The following is a 14,965-nucleotide window of genomic DNA, read 5'->3' as shown; positions in this document are numbered from 1 at the left end:
GACCTCTGTGTCAAGTCAGTCAATGTTACATAGCCTGCAAATACTGTAAGCCTCTAAGGGAGTGATCTGGTATTTGAGGTCTCCCATATAAAGTCTGCTGTGCCCACAAAAGATGTGAGGGCTTAGGGTTGAGGCTTATCATACTGGCATCAACATTGGTGCTCCTGAGACACATTTCAGCCCACAAACTATATCCACCTGTCCATTTTTACCTGCCTGGGATGCCAGCTTTTCACTGAACAATTATATTTAGTGTCATTACTAACTCCCCTTTTCTTTGCACTTTACAAGGCAGGCTGTGGTTTGTGTTTAATCAATGTGTTACTGTGTTGTCAGTTCCTTAGTCGGGGGGGAACAATTTCCTACTCGCTCAAGCAAAACCGGTTATCTCAACAAGTCCTCCAAAGTAAACGACCACAAAGGTTGTTTGACCATGCACCGCAGAAAGACCCATAGGAACGTTTTCTAATCTGGCGCCTCTATCGGCAGTAATCGGCAAGACAACAATATTTGTCTGTGCTTTCCACAGTTAAAAAATTATTATTTTTTATGATGTGACAACGCTGTGGTTAAGGTTTGGTTTGGATTAGGGAAAGATTAGGATTTGTGTTAAAATGATCACTTGTATCACGGGTTAAAGTTACTACTTCCTTAAAGTATGGCAACTTTTGTCATCATGGCAACTGTCCTGACTCACGGTTGGTAACGGGACACTCGCAATTGGAAGAGGGGGACAGCAGTCTTCTGCAGCAAGGTCACTAAGTCCACTTTTTGCAAGTTAGGCTCTAATCTGCCACCTAACCCACCACCTCAAAATATGGAAATTTGACATCTTGTATAGACGTTACCTGAACTGCGCCACTTCTCCGGATCATAATTACTATGGCCACTAGATGGCATCTGTGACTCAAATGTAACTACAAGTCGTTTTTGGAGTCTGACATCATGGCCTATAATGTCGTTTTTCTTGGCAGGACAGGCTCGGTTATCTCTACCACGTACACGGTAGAGCACGAAGAGGCTGTTCGTGACTTTTTGACTTTCAAAACCTTGATAATAACTACAGCTTTATGTAGAAGGAAAGACACAGTGATACCATGTTGTTTAATTGTATAATGTGTGATACTCCAAGTTCTGTCGACCATATTTTTAGCAGAAATGCTCTGCTGTGCCGCATGAACTTTAAATGACTCAATAAAGACATTTTAAATGTCAAATGTCTCATTTTCTAATTTTCTCTTGCTTTTGCTGTTTGTTCCTTTTCTACTCTCAAGCCCTCTCTCCCCCCGTCTTGCCATCCTTCGCTCATGCATCCTCTCTCCCATCTTGTCCTGTCTTTCTCTCTCACTCCTCTAGTTGTCCACATAGCTGGGGGCATGGAGGCAGACGGGGAGACGATTATACAGAAGTTGTCGTTACGTAATTTATTATCCCGCTCCGTTTTGATTGGCTCACTTGGATGGAGTGGGGGGAAGAGAGAGAGGTGTGGCGGGGCAGGAGGAGCGAATAAAAGACACTTTACACATGGTACACAGAGTAAAAGGACGGCCAAGGCGTGTGGTGGCTGGCACTGCGTTCTTTCATGGGTCATTGCTTTCAATATATATATAAAAAGAGAGACGGAGTGAGAGATGAGAGGATGTTTCATCTATCAGGCCGCCCCTCCTCCTCTTTTCTTCATCTTTAACACCACTCCTCTCCCGAAGGTCACATTTTACTCTCTGCCTAAATGCAGAAAACATTTGTTCAAAATGCACATATAAATGTATTTAGATGCAGAGTGCATTTTTTATTATACATCATAACACTTGAGGACACATATATGCATGTCTACTCTTCAGTACTTACCATGATTTGTTCATTATCACTGCGTCTGGAAAGGATGTGCCGAGTACAAACGACAGCAGAAGAGAACATTGGGTTAATAAATAGGTAAATAAATAACAATTCCTGCTCTCAGGCATCATCCTGCATGAGCTCACAGAGCCTCTATTGCTAGCCAGTGACAGATTGTTCAATGAAGCTGTTCATTGCGCTTGCAGCAAACATAAATGAAATCAAATTATGGTATTCTTCATTTTTCTAGGACACTTCGAAAGCACCCGTGGCGCCTCTTTGGCCATGCAGCTTTCACTGAGACCATATAGGAGAGACAAAATGATGAAACAAAAGAATCATTTTATTTAGAGGCTCGAAATAGAAGCTTGATAGTCTTCTGGAAGTCTTCTTGTATTTAAAGAGTCAGTGGGCAATGGTTTTTTTCCGATGCAACTCTGAACTGTCAGAAACAGCAGTCTAGCATCCTCCCCGCTGATAATGTGATGCCACATATAATGAAAGTAAACATAATGAAAGTGCACCTGTTCAAATTAACCAAAATTTACAAGGTCACACTGATACACTGTAGACACCACATGACGCATTTAAAGAGATGCTATCTACAATAAACGGGGTATGGAAGTGCATTGCATTCACACAAGAAAAAGAAAGTTAGACACCTTATCTCATAATCATGAGTTACTATCTCATAATTACAAGACAAGATTTCATAATCCCGAGAAAAGGTCTTGTTATTAAGAGATCAGGATCTTGTAATTGTGAAAAGTTAAGGTAGCCTAGTAACGTCACTAACCTAGGCTACAGGATAAGACAATAGGCAATGATGGCGCTATCACATTTAATCTGCTTTTATTTCCTTCTCGGTATGAGACATTGGGAAATATTAATGTTACTTAATGTGGATGTGTTAATATTAGTATGTCAACGTTATACAGGCATCTCAAGTCATTAGGATTGTTCAGGCGAAAAGCCCAGTCTAACCTGCTGGAAGTCGCTCTCTTCCTACAGGAGCAGTTAAACCAATAAGGGTTCCTTCATGGATATAAATTCAAGCATTTGAAATACATCCAAGCTGGCTTAGTGGTGTCACAAAATCCTACATCCTCAAGGAGTACAGCTGAGACTATGGAGTCGTCTAAGACAATGTCTATACAGAAACCCAGGTCCTAACTTCTTGTGGCATGTCAATTCATACGACAAACTAAAACCATATATATATTTATTAATGGTACCGTTGACGGATTTGCACGTATGGTCACATGGCTACATGCGTATCCACAAATAGCAATCCCAGGGTTATTGCTGGTTAGTTCATTGATGAAGTGGAAAACAGGAGCACACCATGTAACCATGAAGACAAGTTTTCTGAGACATGCTACGTTACCAGCTCAAGTAATTGGATTGAACAATGGTGGGGATTTTTAAGAAAACACTATGAACAATACTGGATCAATACAAGGTTTAAAGGACCTGGACCATTGCTCAGGGGACTTCCTTGACAAAAATCTAATACAGTTCACATGTCTGGAATAAACTGAGGTAAGGCCTTTTGGTTGAATCAAGATAACACTTTGAATGAGTTAAGTAATGAATTAATTGTTAACTTCATGGTTCACTTCATTTGATGAGACTAATCGTATTCTGTCTTACAGTAAAACAATACTGTTCGTTGTTGTACACTGCAGTAGTTGTTGGATGCTGTAATACTTTCTCCTATCCATGCTGTTCATATTTCTGACACAATTCCAATGTAAGTAAGACAAATCCAGGAGTAACTGTCTCATGTTTTCACTGAACATTTTCTTGCTTAGCTGTTTAGGATAGTAAGAAAAGGAAGAAATAGCAAAAAAAGACTAACTTTTAAAGGCACTAGCTTAAATTTTCTCTGTTGAAACCTTATATGAGCTTCAGCTGAACTTTAAAATGCATTTTGCACAGAAGGACTGTGTGCTGTCTCCCATCAATTATTAGAATTTACTAGAATCTCTTCACAGCCACTATAGAGAGAAAGAATGACTGCAGTATCCAGTAACTCTTTCAAGGTACATAGTAGCATGGGGTTTTTGAAAAGATGTGTGAGGAATAAATGTTAATAGTTAACCTTTCTTTCCAGAGGAAGCTGCGGGAAGTTGCTCATCTGTTGAACTGCCACAGAATTCGCCTCAGCAGGAATGCAGTTTCTCCAAGTGGACTACCACTAATGATGTACAGCCTTCCACCCCTGTTTGGCACTGCACGCTACCTCAAGACAGTATTCCATCAACAAATACAAGCTTGTCGAGAGGAATGCCTGCCAAGAGGCCCGCATCCATGTGATGAGAGTGTTTTTGACATTTGTTGCCTAGTAATGTCAGAAAACAATCTACACCCACCTACTACTCCAGAGGAAGGAAGAAGAGCCTACATCCATACTCAGCTTTAATAGTAAGTATACTGCTGCTGTAAGAAGAATATTTTGGTGAAGAGTAATCTGTACAGAACCAATTCATAAAATGGGTCAAATGACTTCCCATAATCCTACAACGACCAAAAAAATTAAAATAAACAATACATTCAGATTTTTATGGTTCTCATCTTGAGAGTTTAACAATGCTGTGTCCTTTATTGTGTTTCAGGCTGTTCCCAGAAAGACAGCTGTGAACCGCACACAGAGAGCCAACTTTCAGATGTGCCAGACTGCAGGACACACTAGAAAGCGATTATTAATATTTAATTGTCCGGAATTGTCCTGAAATCTCATAATTGCAATAGCATTGTTCATTTTTATCTGATCAATGAAGAAACATATGTCTAAACATATGTCTAAATGATTCGTACAGTTTCTTGAATGAATGGTTCTGTAATCAACGTGTTTTAGCTGGTAAATGGCAAAGTTACCTGTATTACATCTGTTCTACATGTGTTATCATCATATTACGAACTGTATTAAATGTCATTAGGCAGATGTGCATAGTCATGATTATTTAAGGAATGTGTTATGAATATACACTGTGGACATTAAATAAGTGCCGTACATTGTATTTTAACTCATTTTACGACCACCACTAACAGGGTTTGCCTTTGCTATGACCATAGTATTTTAAAATTGAATACATTAAATATGTCTAAAAGTGTAGTAGATGCACACATCCCATAAACTGTATGTATGTATGTATGTAACAAAGAAAGATGAAGGTCCGCACACTGTAGCTCCCTGAGATGCAGTTTACTAATACTGAGACATCCAATACCAATACCAATGAATGTCTCTATATCAATAAACTACATCTAAGGGAGCTACAATAGGCTGATTCTTTGATACATTAAATCTGTGACATATTTGCACAGCCAAAATGAACATAAAATCTTATTAAAGCAGCCAACCAAAATAATATTGGTCCCACCCAGAACAGCATTTTTAATCATTTATACATAACATTTCTTTTTCTCATAAATTTGACTAGAACTGGGGGTAAATGGGGTCATTGTGTGACAATCAGACATTTTTGGAACAATAATTCTGAGTGAAAAGTTAACCACAGAATGCACTGCTTTTACTTAGTCAACTCTCAAGTGATGTGATGTGAGGGGCTGGCCGCATTCCCTTGAAACCACCACAACAAGAAAATTTCAACCTCTGGGTAACACAGAACATTAACACATCAATGGCTGAGGGGCTGTGGCACATCAAAGATAAGGGGACAAGTAGAAAAGTATGAATTAACATGACAGGCATTACATATACTGCTCTTTTCTAAAGGAAAGAACTACACCCAGGAAAAATCAATCACTGTTTACAGCACAGTGTGTACTTCTCACCCACCCATGACTGACAACTGACCTCTGTATTTGCTATAACATTAACAGAAGTTGGCAAACTTAATAGCCTTTGAGCCTCACAGTCTGTTTACATTGCTCAGATATTAGTTTGCTGATATATGAAAACCACAAGGTTTTTACCTTATGGTAATTGTTTCTGTGTCAGGTACATTACTTACTGCAACAGTTTCACATAAAAAAATGTGTAAACAATTTGAACAAATAGTGCTGTATGGCAGACTACAAAAAAAAGGGATTCTCTGGAGGTTGCTGCATTACACTCAGTTAAATGGCTATCAACTCTACAACTTCCAGAAGTTACTGGTATTAAAAAAAAAAACAAAGGCAATTTTGACTCAGCATATTGCTTCTTCATTTCTGACACAGAACATTTCTTCAAGTCTACTCCTGCCTGAGGTTTAAATTATTAAAGAGTTTGATACATTCAGTATTAGCAACATGGATCCTGCCTGGTATGTGCAATATCTGTATTCTCGTTCTACACAATATCCATAATGTATTCGTTACTGGTCATTGTGGACATTCTCCATCTCCACACATAGCTCTAGGTAGGAGTTGTATATACTGATGCACAGGTGTGTGCAACTGGTTGACATGCCAGTCTTTCCGAAGCTGTAAATATAACTCCGACCCACGTAACACAGATTATATCTAAGCCTGTCTCATCATCCTCCCTTGTATGTACTGCTGTAGAAATCTGAGGGCTTGTTTCTCAGCTGGAGACACTGGACTTGCTTCAATCAGCTTCAGGACTTTCCTGCAAGTTGTTTTTTTTTTTTGTCCTCATACATGACCTGCTGAATTATTTGTTTGTGTGCTACTTGAAAGAGAACTGCTTTAAGGTTATCTTGTGATGGAACCATTATCACTCCCAGTCGATCCAGGAGATCTAATAACTCATCCTGGCCATCACTGTCAATGTCTTCCTGTAAAGCAGTGGCTATGAGGTCACTCTCACACTGACTCAGACACAACAGCACAAATTCAAAGAGTAAATCAGTAAAAATTAATGCTTGTTACTAACTTGGCTTCTTCCCTGGTGTTTTTTTATGCTTTCTCATCTCGCAGGGAACTCCGGGATCCAAACTGTGTCCCCCCCCGCCCCCCCTTCTTTCTCTCTCAAACCAATCAGTCAAGGCAGATGGCTGCCCACCTAGAGCCCGGTTCTGCTTGAGGTTTCCTCCTGTTAAAGGGGAGTTTTTCCTTGTCGCTGTCGCCAACTATTTGCTCCTGGGGGGATTCTTGGGTCTCTGTAAATTAAAGAGTACGGTTTAGACCTGTTCTATGCGGAAAGTGCCCTGAGATGACTTTTTTTTTGTGATTTGACACTATATAAATGAAAATGAATTGAATTGTATTGAAATCAGTAGACGGTAAATGCTGGGGCAAGACGCAATGAAAAGTATCCTCGGTCCAGAAATCCCTTGGCCAATTTTCTTCCCACAGCCTTCCATTCTTCCTCCTGGTGACAGGGATGGGACTCTCATTTCTGCCCCCTCTGCTGCACAATCCAAAAGAAATTCTGTCCAAAAAGCAGTATAGACATCCCTGGCCACACCATTTGCATTTTTGTCCTTTTCATTGATAAAGCTATACTTTAAGTAGTTGTTAAGAATCAGATTTACTCCGTGAAGTGTGATTCCCACTGTAAGTAGCTCATAGCCCACGTCAAAACTTGACTGATGACGTCCTCTGTTGGGGTGAAAACTGGAACTGTCATCCAGCTGGATCTCTGAGAGTGGGTCATAGTGTGCATTACCACTTGAACGGACAGAATGGTTTACACAATCTCCTAAGACAGGCCTGGATGTGGAAAGGGCAACACTGATGATTTCCTCTGTGGAAAGGAAAATTAGAACATCATCCAGCTGACTTGCAGAGGATATAGCTACTAGTGAACCTGTGAACACCTCTGAATCATAAGACCTGGAGGTAAGATCAATAATGTCAACAACAGCTGAATGGTCACTGGAGCTCCCATGATTACAGTCTACAGCTGCACTAGATGGTTGTGTTTGTGATTCATTTACACTAACTGGCTTTTCCTGGTGCTGATCATAATAATTGGTCCGTCTCTGCTGCTCATAGTTTCACCATGTCTGTCGATCTTGCTGTCCACTTCTGTGTCAGATTTGTCTACGTGGCACGTTGTGCTTAGGTAAAACCATAAAATACCAAATTTTGACTGTGTACAACTTAACAGTTGTGCTCTCATCAAGCTCTGATTCTTTACGGTCATAAACATTGAGAGTGAAATCTTCCCATTTTCCTTTTTTTTGACTCACCATGTGGAAAAAACAGTTCAGACTGACATAGGACTCATAACATAACACATAGGGTCTTTTTTGGTTGAGTCCTTGGATACATCAAGCACCCTGTTGCCCCCATCAGAATGCTTTCTCACTTGTTTTACTTCATGGATCCACCCCAACTCAATTTTTCATGAATTCCTAGCGTTTTTTGGATCGATCAAAACTTGCTTTTCTTGTGGGCAAAGGTTCATGTTCACATTCCTCACCATGACTTGCTGTTGCTATCCTAATTTTCTTGTGCAGTCTTTCAAGAAGGGACATCCTAGAGCTATTGTTTTCTTTTTGTTTTTGTTTGTCCAGAAAGTATTGTCTCATAGCAATCCTGTCCACATACACTGGTATATAGTGTGCAAGTGATGTGTTGATCTGTGAGGAAACATTAAAAAATAGCAGAACTAGCTTTAAATGAACTGCCAGTTTGTTTGTACCAGAGTATATATAATATACAATATTGTAATCATGACTTGTCCAAAAGTTTTTTTTAATATTGTCATTTCACATATTTTTACCAACAAGAAATATTTAGGCAAGGTAAGATAAGATGATGCTTTAAACAAATAAATTTGATATTTTCTTACCAAATTATTATTATATTCTCAAGCAAAAAGAAAAACAAAAAGCAAATAAATTGCAAAACTAAGCAATCCTGGTGTAAATAGTGACTCATTGTGTAAATAATTGTATAATAGCCTTTGTAAACCTGCAGGAGAGTTTCAGATTCTCAGTAAAGCCTTTATTTTTTGTAGAACTCCAAATCTTTTCTCCACATTCACAAACTTGAGTATTTCTTGCAGACTACAAAGGCTAATAGGCCTCACACAACTACAGACTTTTAGTCCACAGATTTAATGGTGCAGGATATCTTCAAATTCAGCACAAGCAGAACCTAATTACAGCCCAATTTCTAACTTCCTAATGCTTCATAGGCTACTTAAGTTATTCAATGTTTTTGTCCACTCATTAGTCCAATTTGTTTTGAAAACTTGACTAATGACTTATGACTAATACCTTAGTTAGCCTACATAATCATTCCTAGCTAAATATTGTCTGTGTTCTTGCGATGAAAGTGGAATTACCTTGTCTTGTTGCATTTGATTAATGATTTCTTCAGCAACACCTCACTTTCGAAGAAAATCCCACAGATCATCGTTATGTTGGTAATGTAGCGTTTGCTCTGCCATTTCCTCAGGCATAACATTTACAGGGTATGCTACTTCAATGATGATTCTCTCTTGTTAGCTAGGCTACCTAGGCTATAAGCTAACATTAATTTAACAAAAACTCATTCATGCCTGTTAGCTAAAGTTAGGCATCTCCACTGTCCACAGAAGTGACACCACGTCGACCAATCAAGGTAACAAAAAGAACATTATAAATATCTTGGTACAGTCATTGATAAAAAAAAACTTTGATGCCAAATCAGATGCGATCTGTAAGAAGAGACAGTAACATTTGTACTTCCTTAGGAAGTTAAATGCTTTTAATATAGATAGGAAAATGATGTCTTTGTTTTACAAGTCATTTATTGAATCTTACTTTTTCTATGATTGCTTGGTGTGGTAACCTGAAGATCAAATCAACTGAGCTATATTGTGAAGGTGGTTGGTAGTATGATAGGTGTCCGTCAGACCCCCCCTGACAGCTATCTTTGACCAGCAGGTTTTCCACAAGGCCAGGTCAATATTAGACTGCACAAACCACCCACTTCAATTTCAGTTTGAAATTCTTCCCTCAGGCTGCGGATTTAAGTAACCCGGTTCAAGTGCAATAGGAATAAAAATTTCTTCGTTCCCTGTGCAATAACCCTGCTTAATTTGCACATGTAACTGAGCATTTTAGAGATTGTTTATTGTATTATTGTGTTCTGTATATTGTATGTACAGGAAACATATGTGTACTTTTTGTTTTTGTCTTTGTACTTGTGTTGTTTGTTCTATCTTGTGCCCCTTACTGCAAGTCAAATTTCCCATCTGCGATAATAAAGTGACTGAACTGAACTGAACTGAAAAGTACAGTTGTATACATTGGAAGTATCAAGCCAACCAAGCTTGCTAACTTTTTCGTGGCTGTGCCGTGCAGTGACTCTACTGAGCAACGCAGTGGCCAGTATGTGAACCTTTCCAAATATCTCGTAATTACAAGATCTTGATCTCGTAAGGACAAGATCTTTTCTCATAACTATAAGATCCTGATCTCGTAATATTTTCTTTTGTGAATGCAATTAACTTTCGTAGCGGGGCACACTAAATGGGAAGAAGGACAGAGGTAGTGACAAGGAGCGTAAAGAGGCAGAAAAAGAAGAGGGAGATCAAGAGAAAGAGTCTGCAGGGGAGATATTATGTGGGAGAAAGAGATATAGCAAGTGAAAAACACAAAGAGGAAGAGTTGCAGAGAGAGAGGCTTAAAGCAGGACCACTGTCCCCAGCATTGTGTGTTTGTCATCATCGCCCTGATTCACCACTGTGTTACATAATGACAGACAGAAGGCCTTGTTTTTATATAATAACCCCTCACTGCAGGACATGTCCATCTCTGTCTGATTAAGTCTTATATTCTGACTTTTGTAGGAGCAGGCCTTAGCATGAGAGCAGAACATATCACTTATCAAATGATCTTCTCACTAGCAATCCTAAATAAGAAAACAGTCTCCTTTGGCCTCAGACCCCAGAAAATAAAAAATCCTGTCCTTGCTTCATTCTTGAAGAATGTTGTATTCTAGGATCGCCAAACTCAATTACTGACCAACAATGGAGCTGCTTAGTCAGTCAGTAATAGAGTGACATATTTTTGAAAAAAAAAAAAGTACTTTAGCACTTTTATCCAAAGCACTTAACAATTTGCTTCTTACACACCCACACACCATTGGCAGTGAACTACCATGCAAGGCACTGACCTAACCATCATGAGCAATTTGTGGTTCTCAAGGACAATTCATCATGTGGACAGGAGGAGCCGGGATCGTAATGCCAACCTGCGATTAATGGACGACCCGCTCTGAGCCACAGCCGCCCTGATGTTGGCAGTGCCAGAGATTTTTTTCTTGCTGGAACTAGTTGCGGGCCTAATAAGTAGTAAATCATGATTGCAAGTTACATATAACAGCCAGTTTCACCTACTACAAAACACTTAAGATGGTTCAAAAACTAACAGTAAAAAAAAGTTTTAATAGCGAGACTACACAGTTCATATCCAGAGAAAAAAGCAACACAAACATGCCTATAAAAAGTTTTATCTTTAGTGACAGAATATTTCCTGCCAGGAGTACTGCTCCCACTGAATCTGAATGAAGGACTGTTGCTGGTTGTGGACTTTTTGCAGGAAGCTGAGCACCATGTTCCTTCTTCTGGCTGCTGGCCGGCAAACATTGCTAACAGCACTGCCAGGAGTGAGCAGCACTAGAGGAGCTACTGCAGACTGTCACAGGTGGTCTCAGTTGCCCCCCCATCGGTTGTTGTAACTCGCCTACTCATGTCTGCCTCCATGTTCTCATTTTCAGTTCTAGGTTGTCATGACAAGGTCGTTTCATTGTGAAATTATGCCTTTTTATGACACTGCTAGCATATGAAAGTAGATGAAATAACTTTGAAAAGAAAAACTTTAAAAAAAAAGTTAAATATACCTCCATTGACGTGAGCCACATAAAAAAAAAATCATCCAAGTGATTCCAGTGCATAGAAGGTTGTTATGAAAACTGGGGTTGCTATTGGTCCGGGTCTACTGGAAAACTGTTGCCAAATAAAAGATGTTTACATTCTTTTATTCACTGTGACAGAGAGAGATGAGCGTAATGAGCTGAGGGTTCACAGCGGAGATAACTTTGCTATGTGCATTATTGGAAAGAAGCATGCCTTACTTCAACATAATGGTTAATATTGTCTGTACTATAAGCAGTCTCCACCGGGATCATAGGAGAACACACAATAAGCCAAAAAGATCGATATTGTATCTTTTTAACCATCAAAATGACTTACATTGTTGACAAGGTGCACATAGCTATGACGGCTAAGTACGTAGGCTACATGTTACCTCTTAACACACAACTAAAAATACAGAAAACTCCAAAAGAGTCATTGTGGTTTGGAGTTAGTGCTCTAGTGCTTTGGTCATGGTTGTAGTTTCTTCTTACATGGTTATTTAATTCTCCTTTGTCATAGCTACTGTCACACTCTGTTTGCTGTATTTCAATAAGATGCTCCAGCTGCAAAGCTACTGCTTCTACTGTTCCATAGACATCATTGCTGAAAGAGATTTCTCACATTGGCTGCTTTCATTGTTTTTTTTCATAAAGACTGAAATATTTCTGTCCATATTATAAGCTCAATAGGTATCTGCTAGGTAGTTACATTTTGACACCTCTTCATGTTAATCACATTCCCCTTCAGATGCTGACAAATGTTTCCAGATTTTACATCCGACTAAATGATTACTTGACAGTAGATGGATTTTGCAATCAGCAAGTGCCTTACATGTGCTGTAAGTGATTTTTTTTTTTTTTTCTAAGGAAACTGAATGAGAATAAACCGTCAGTGGGCTTTGCCAAAATTAGTCTCCTGACACCTTATGTTTATCTCTCAGTGAATAACATCTTGTTACGGCAGATAATCAAATTTGAATGTGAAGCGGTGATTAGGCAAAGTACATCTACATTTTTCATTTTAATGCACACCAGCACACACAAAGACATGTGCTGCACACTCACACACACACACACACATTCATGCTTGACCGTCTGAATTGCACCATCATCACGATAGCAGTTTACATCCATCTTGTCTACTATTTGCTCTAGACAGCCATATTTAAATCTAATGAGCTTCCCTTAGACTGAGCTCCTGGCTCCAGTGAGGTTGTGCAAGATGTGTGGAACCTAATCCTCTCTCACACAGATCACTGACTTACAGCGATCAGCTAATAACTCTGCCAACTCTCTCATTAACCACTCTCAGTAACTCTGGTCTGGTGCCCACAAACTCACAGCACGGACCTGACACAGACACTCACACATGTGCATGTGCAAGATGAAAGCATAGCACTACTTGCACATGTAAGCATACATGTAGATTCACATATAAAACCAAATGCAAATTTTCACTACTGCACTCAGGGGGTGTTTTATTGACTAGATTGATTTTCTGATCCCTAATTTGAATTTGAATGATCATTTTGTATTTAGTCGAAATATTAACCTAACCCAATCCTAATTCTGAGGTCTAAACCTCATATTGAAGAATAACAGCATACAGTGTATGTTAATGGTTTTATTAATGATCTAATTTTTACAGTATACAAACAAATAAAACATAAATACTACATTTTGTTCTCTATAACATGAAGCATTCATGACTAAATAAGCAAAAATAACAGTCAGGAAAGAAACATCCTTCGGTAATGTTAAAGGTGCATTGAGCTAAACGTTATTGTCAGGATACTGACATAATATGCTCACATTGGGTAACAGTACGTACACACAAATCTGTGCTTAAACCGTGCGCACAAATGGTTTAAACACAAATCCAGGATTCATCAATATGTTCTTACCTGAATTTGTTTCTTACTCTGCAAACAAATTTATAACTACCTTAGACCATGCATAAACACAAATCATAAACATCCTATGCTCTTAAAAAATGATATAGTCAATATTTATTCAATATAAACGGAATATTAGAACCACAATTATTTAAAAAATGAGTGGGTCTAAATGTACAACATACATAATTTATTTACTAATTATAAAATGAATAGCTAAGATGTTGTAATCCATAAATCATCATCATAAATGTAATGAAATTATTAATACATTAAAATTGTCCTGTTCCCACTTTTAAATGACAATAGCTTATATATCGGAGTTTCCATGTTGGAATGTGACAGCGATTAAGTTCCCCCATCAGATTTGACTGTGATATATGCAGCTGGTTAACCAGCAGCCTGTTCGGTGTTCCTCACAGCCTGACAGTTCAGTAGTGACACAGGGAGGGGCAGTCTGCTTTCACTACATCACGGCCTGTTGTGTACAGATATTAAACACAATGCGCACCTGGCATAGCAGTAGAGATTTATTTAGATCAGTTCCACAGATCTACACATTTACCAACTTTTTATTTTGTTATGTACGTACTGTGTGGTAGTGGTGCAACATATTTGCAGGCTGTATACAGGATTCACAATCGGGCTCCAAACAGTTCTGCCAATGACATGTTTACCAGCCAAATCTGCCTTTCCTGTCTTCTACTTCTAAAACTATGAGTAAAGTTTTTCTACATTTTTACCATCATGGTCCTCTTTGCAATGACCAACAGCTCTCCACCGTTGAACCGCTCCAACACAACAGAGCTTTCCTTATATAGAGAAATGGGGGCATAGTAGTATGCTGATTAGCGATATACTGTATATAACATACCCACTGTGGTAAGAACATGATTGGCTGGTGCACACGTGTCATGAATGTGACGGTAATTTTGCATGCATACTTATTCTGTGCGCAAAGTAAGAACATTTCTATGCACATATTAGTGAATGAGACCCAATGACAGGTTTCAACATCTTACATTAGCCTGTTAGCATACTAACATTTGCTAATGAGCACTATACAGTTTTGCAGCTATTCCAAAGTGCTGGACAAAGAAAAACTTTAACTTGATGAAAAGTTATTATAATTCCAGATAATTACAATTCATCCTGTGGGCAACATTATGTACCAAATTTTCTAGCAAACCATCCAATGCTTGTAATTTCCTTCATCCTCGAATGCCTCACAACTAATCTATGAACATTACACAGTCTGCAAAAATATAAACACGAGTAGTTGGCATTCATATCCATGATGGTGAGACACTATCAACTGAAGGCTGGTACTTTGAAACTTAGTGAAAAATTCCTCATTCAAGCTCCACACAAATGCATGTTCACACAAATACACACATACATATTTGCCTCTAGATTGCAAAATCAGGTGGAAGACTAACCTTTAGCTGGAGATTCTGGGATTGGGA

General features: G+C 38.8%; 2 long non-coding RNA genes across 2 annotated transcripts; one reads left to right on the top strand and one right to left on the bottom strand.

The window, feature by feature from the left end:
• Nucleotides 1-1,638: 1,638 nt before the first annotated feature.
• Nucleotides 1,639-4,021, bottom strand: LOC121881983. Its single transcript, XR_006091988.1, has 3 exons — nt 3,941-4,021; nt 1,849-1,873; nt 1,639-1,725 (listed from the first exon to the last, which is right to left on the bottom strand). It is a non-coding gene; the product is annotated as an uncharacterized LOC121881983 (long non-coding RNA).
• On the top strand, nt 1,866-4,784 carry LOC121881982. Its single transcript, XR_006091987.1, has 4 exons — nt 1,866-3,378; nt 3,492-3,589; nt 3,953-4,263; nt 4,455-4,784. It is a non-coding gene; the product is annotated as an uncharacterized LOC121881982 (long non-coding RNA).
• The last annotated feature ends 10,181 nt before the right edge of the window (nt 4,785-14,965 follow it).

This window comes from Thunnus maccoyii, chromosome 17 (assembly GCF_910596095.1).
Source record: "Thunnus maccoyii chromosome 17, fThuMac1.1, whole genome shotgun sequence".
NCBI classification, from domain to species: domain Eukaryota; kingdom Metazoa; phylum Chordata; class Actinopteri; order Scombriformes; family Scombridae; genus Thunnus; species Thunnus maccoyii.
Note: the sequence above shows the minus strand (reverse complement) of the source record. Positions and strands in the feature narration are given on the sequence as shown.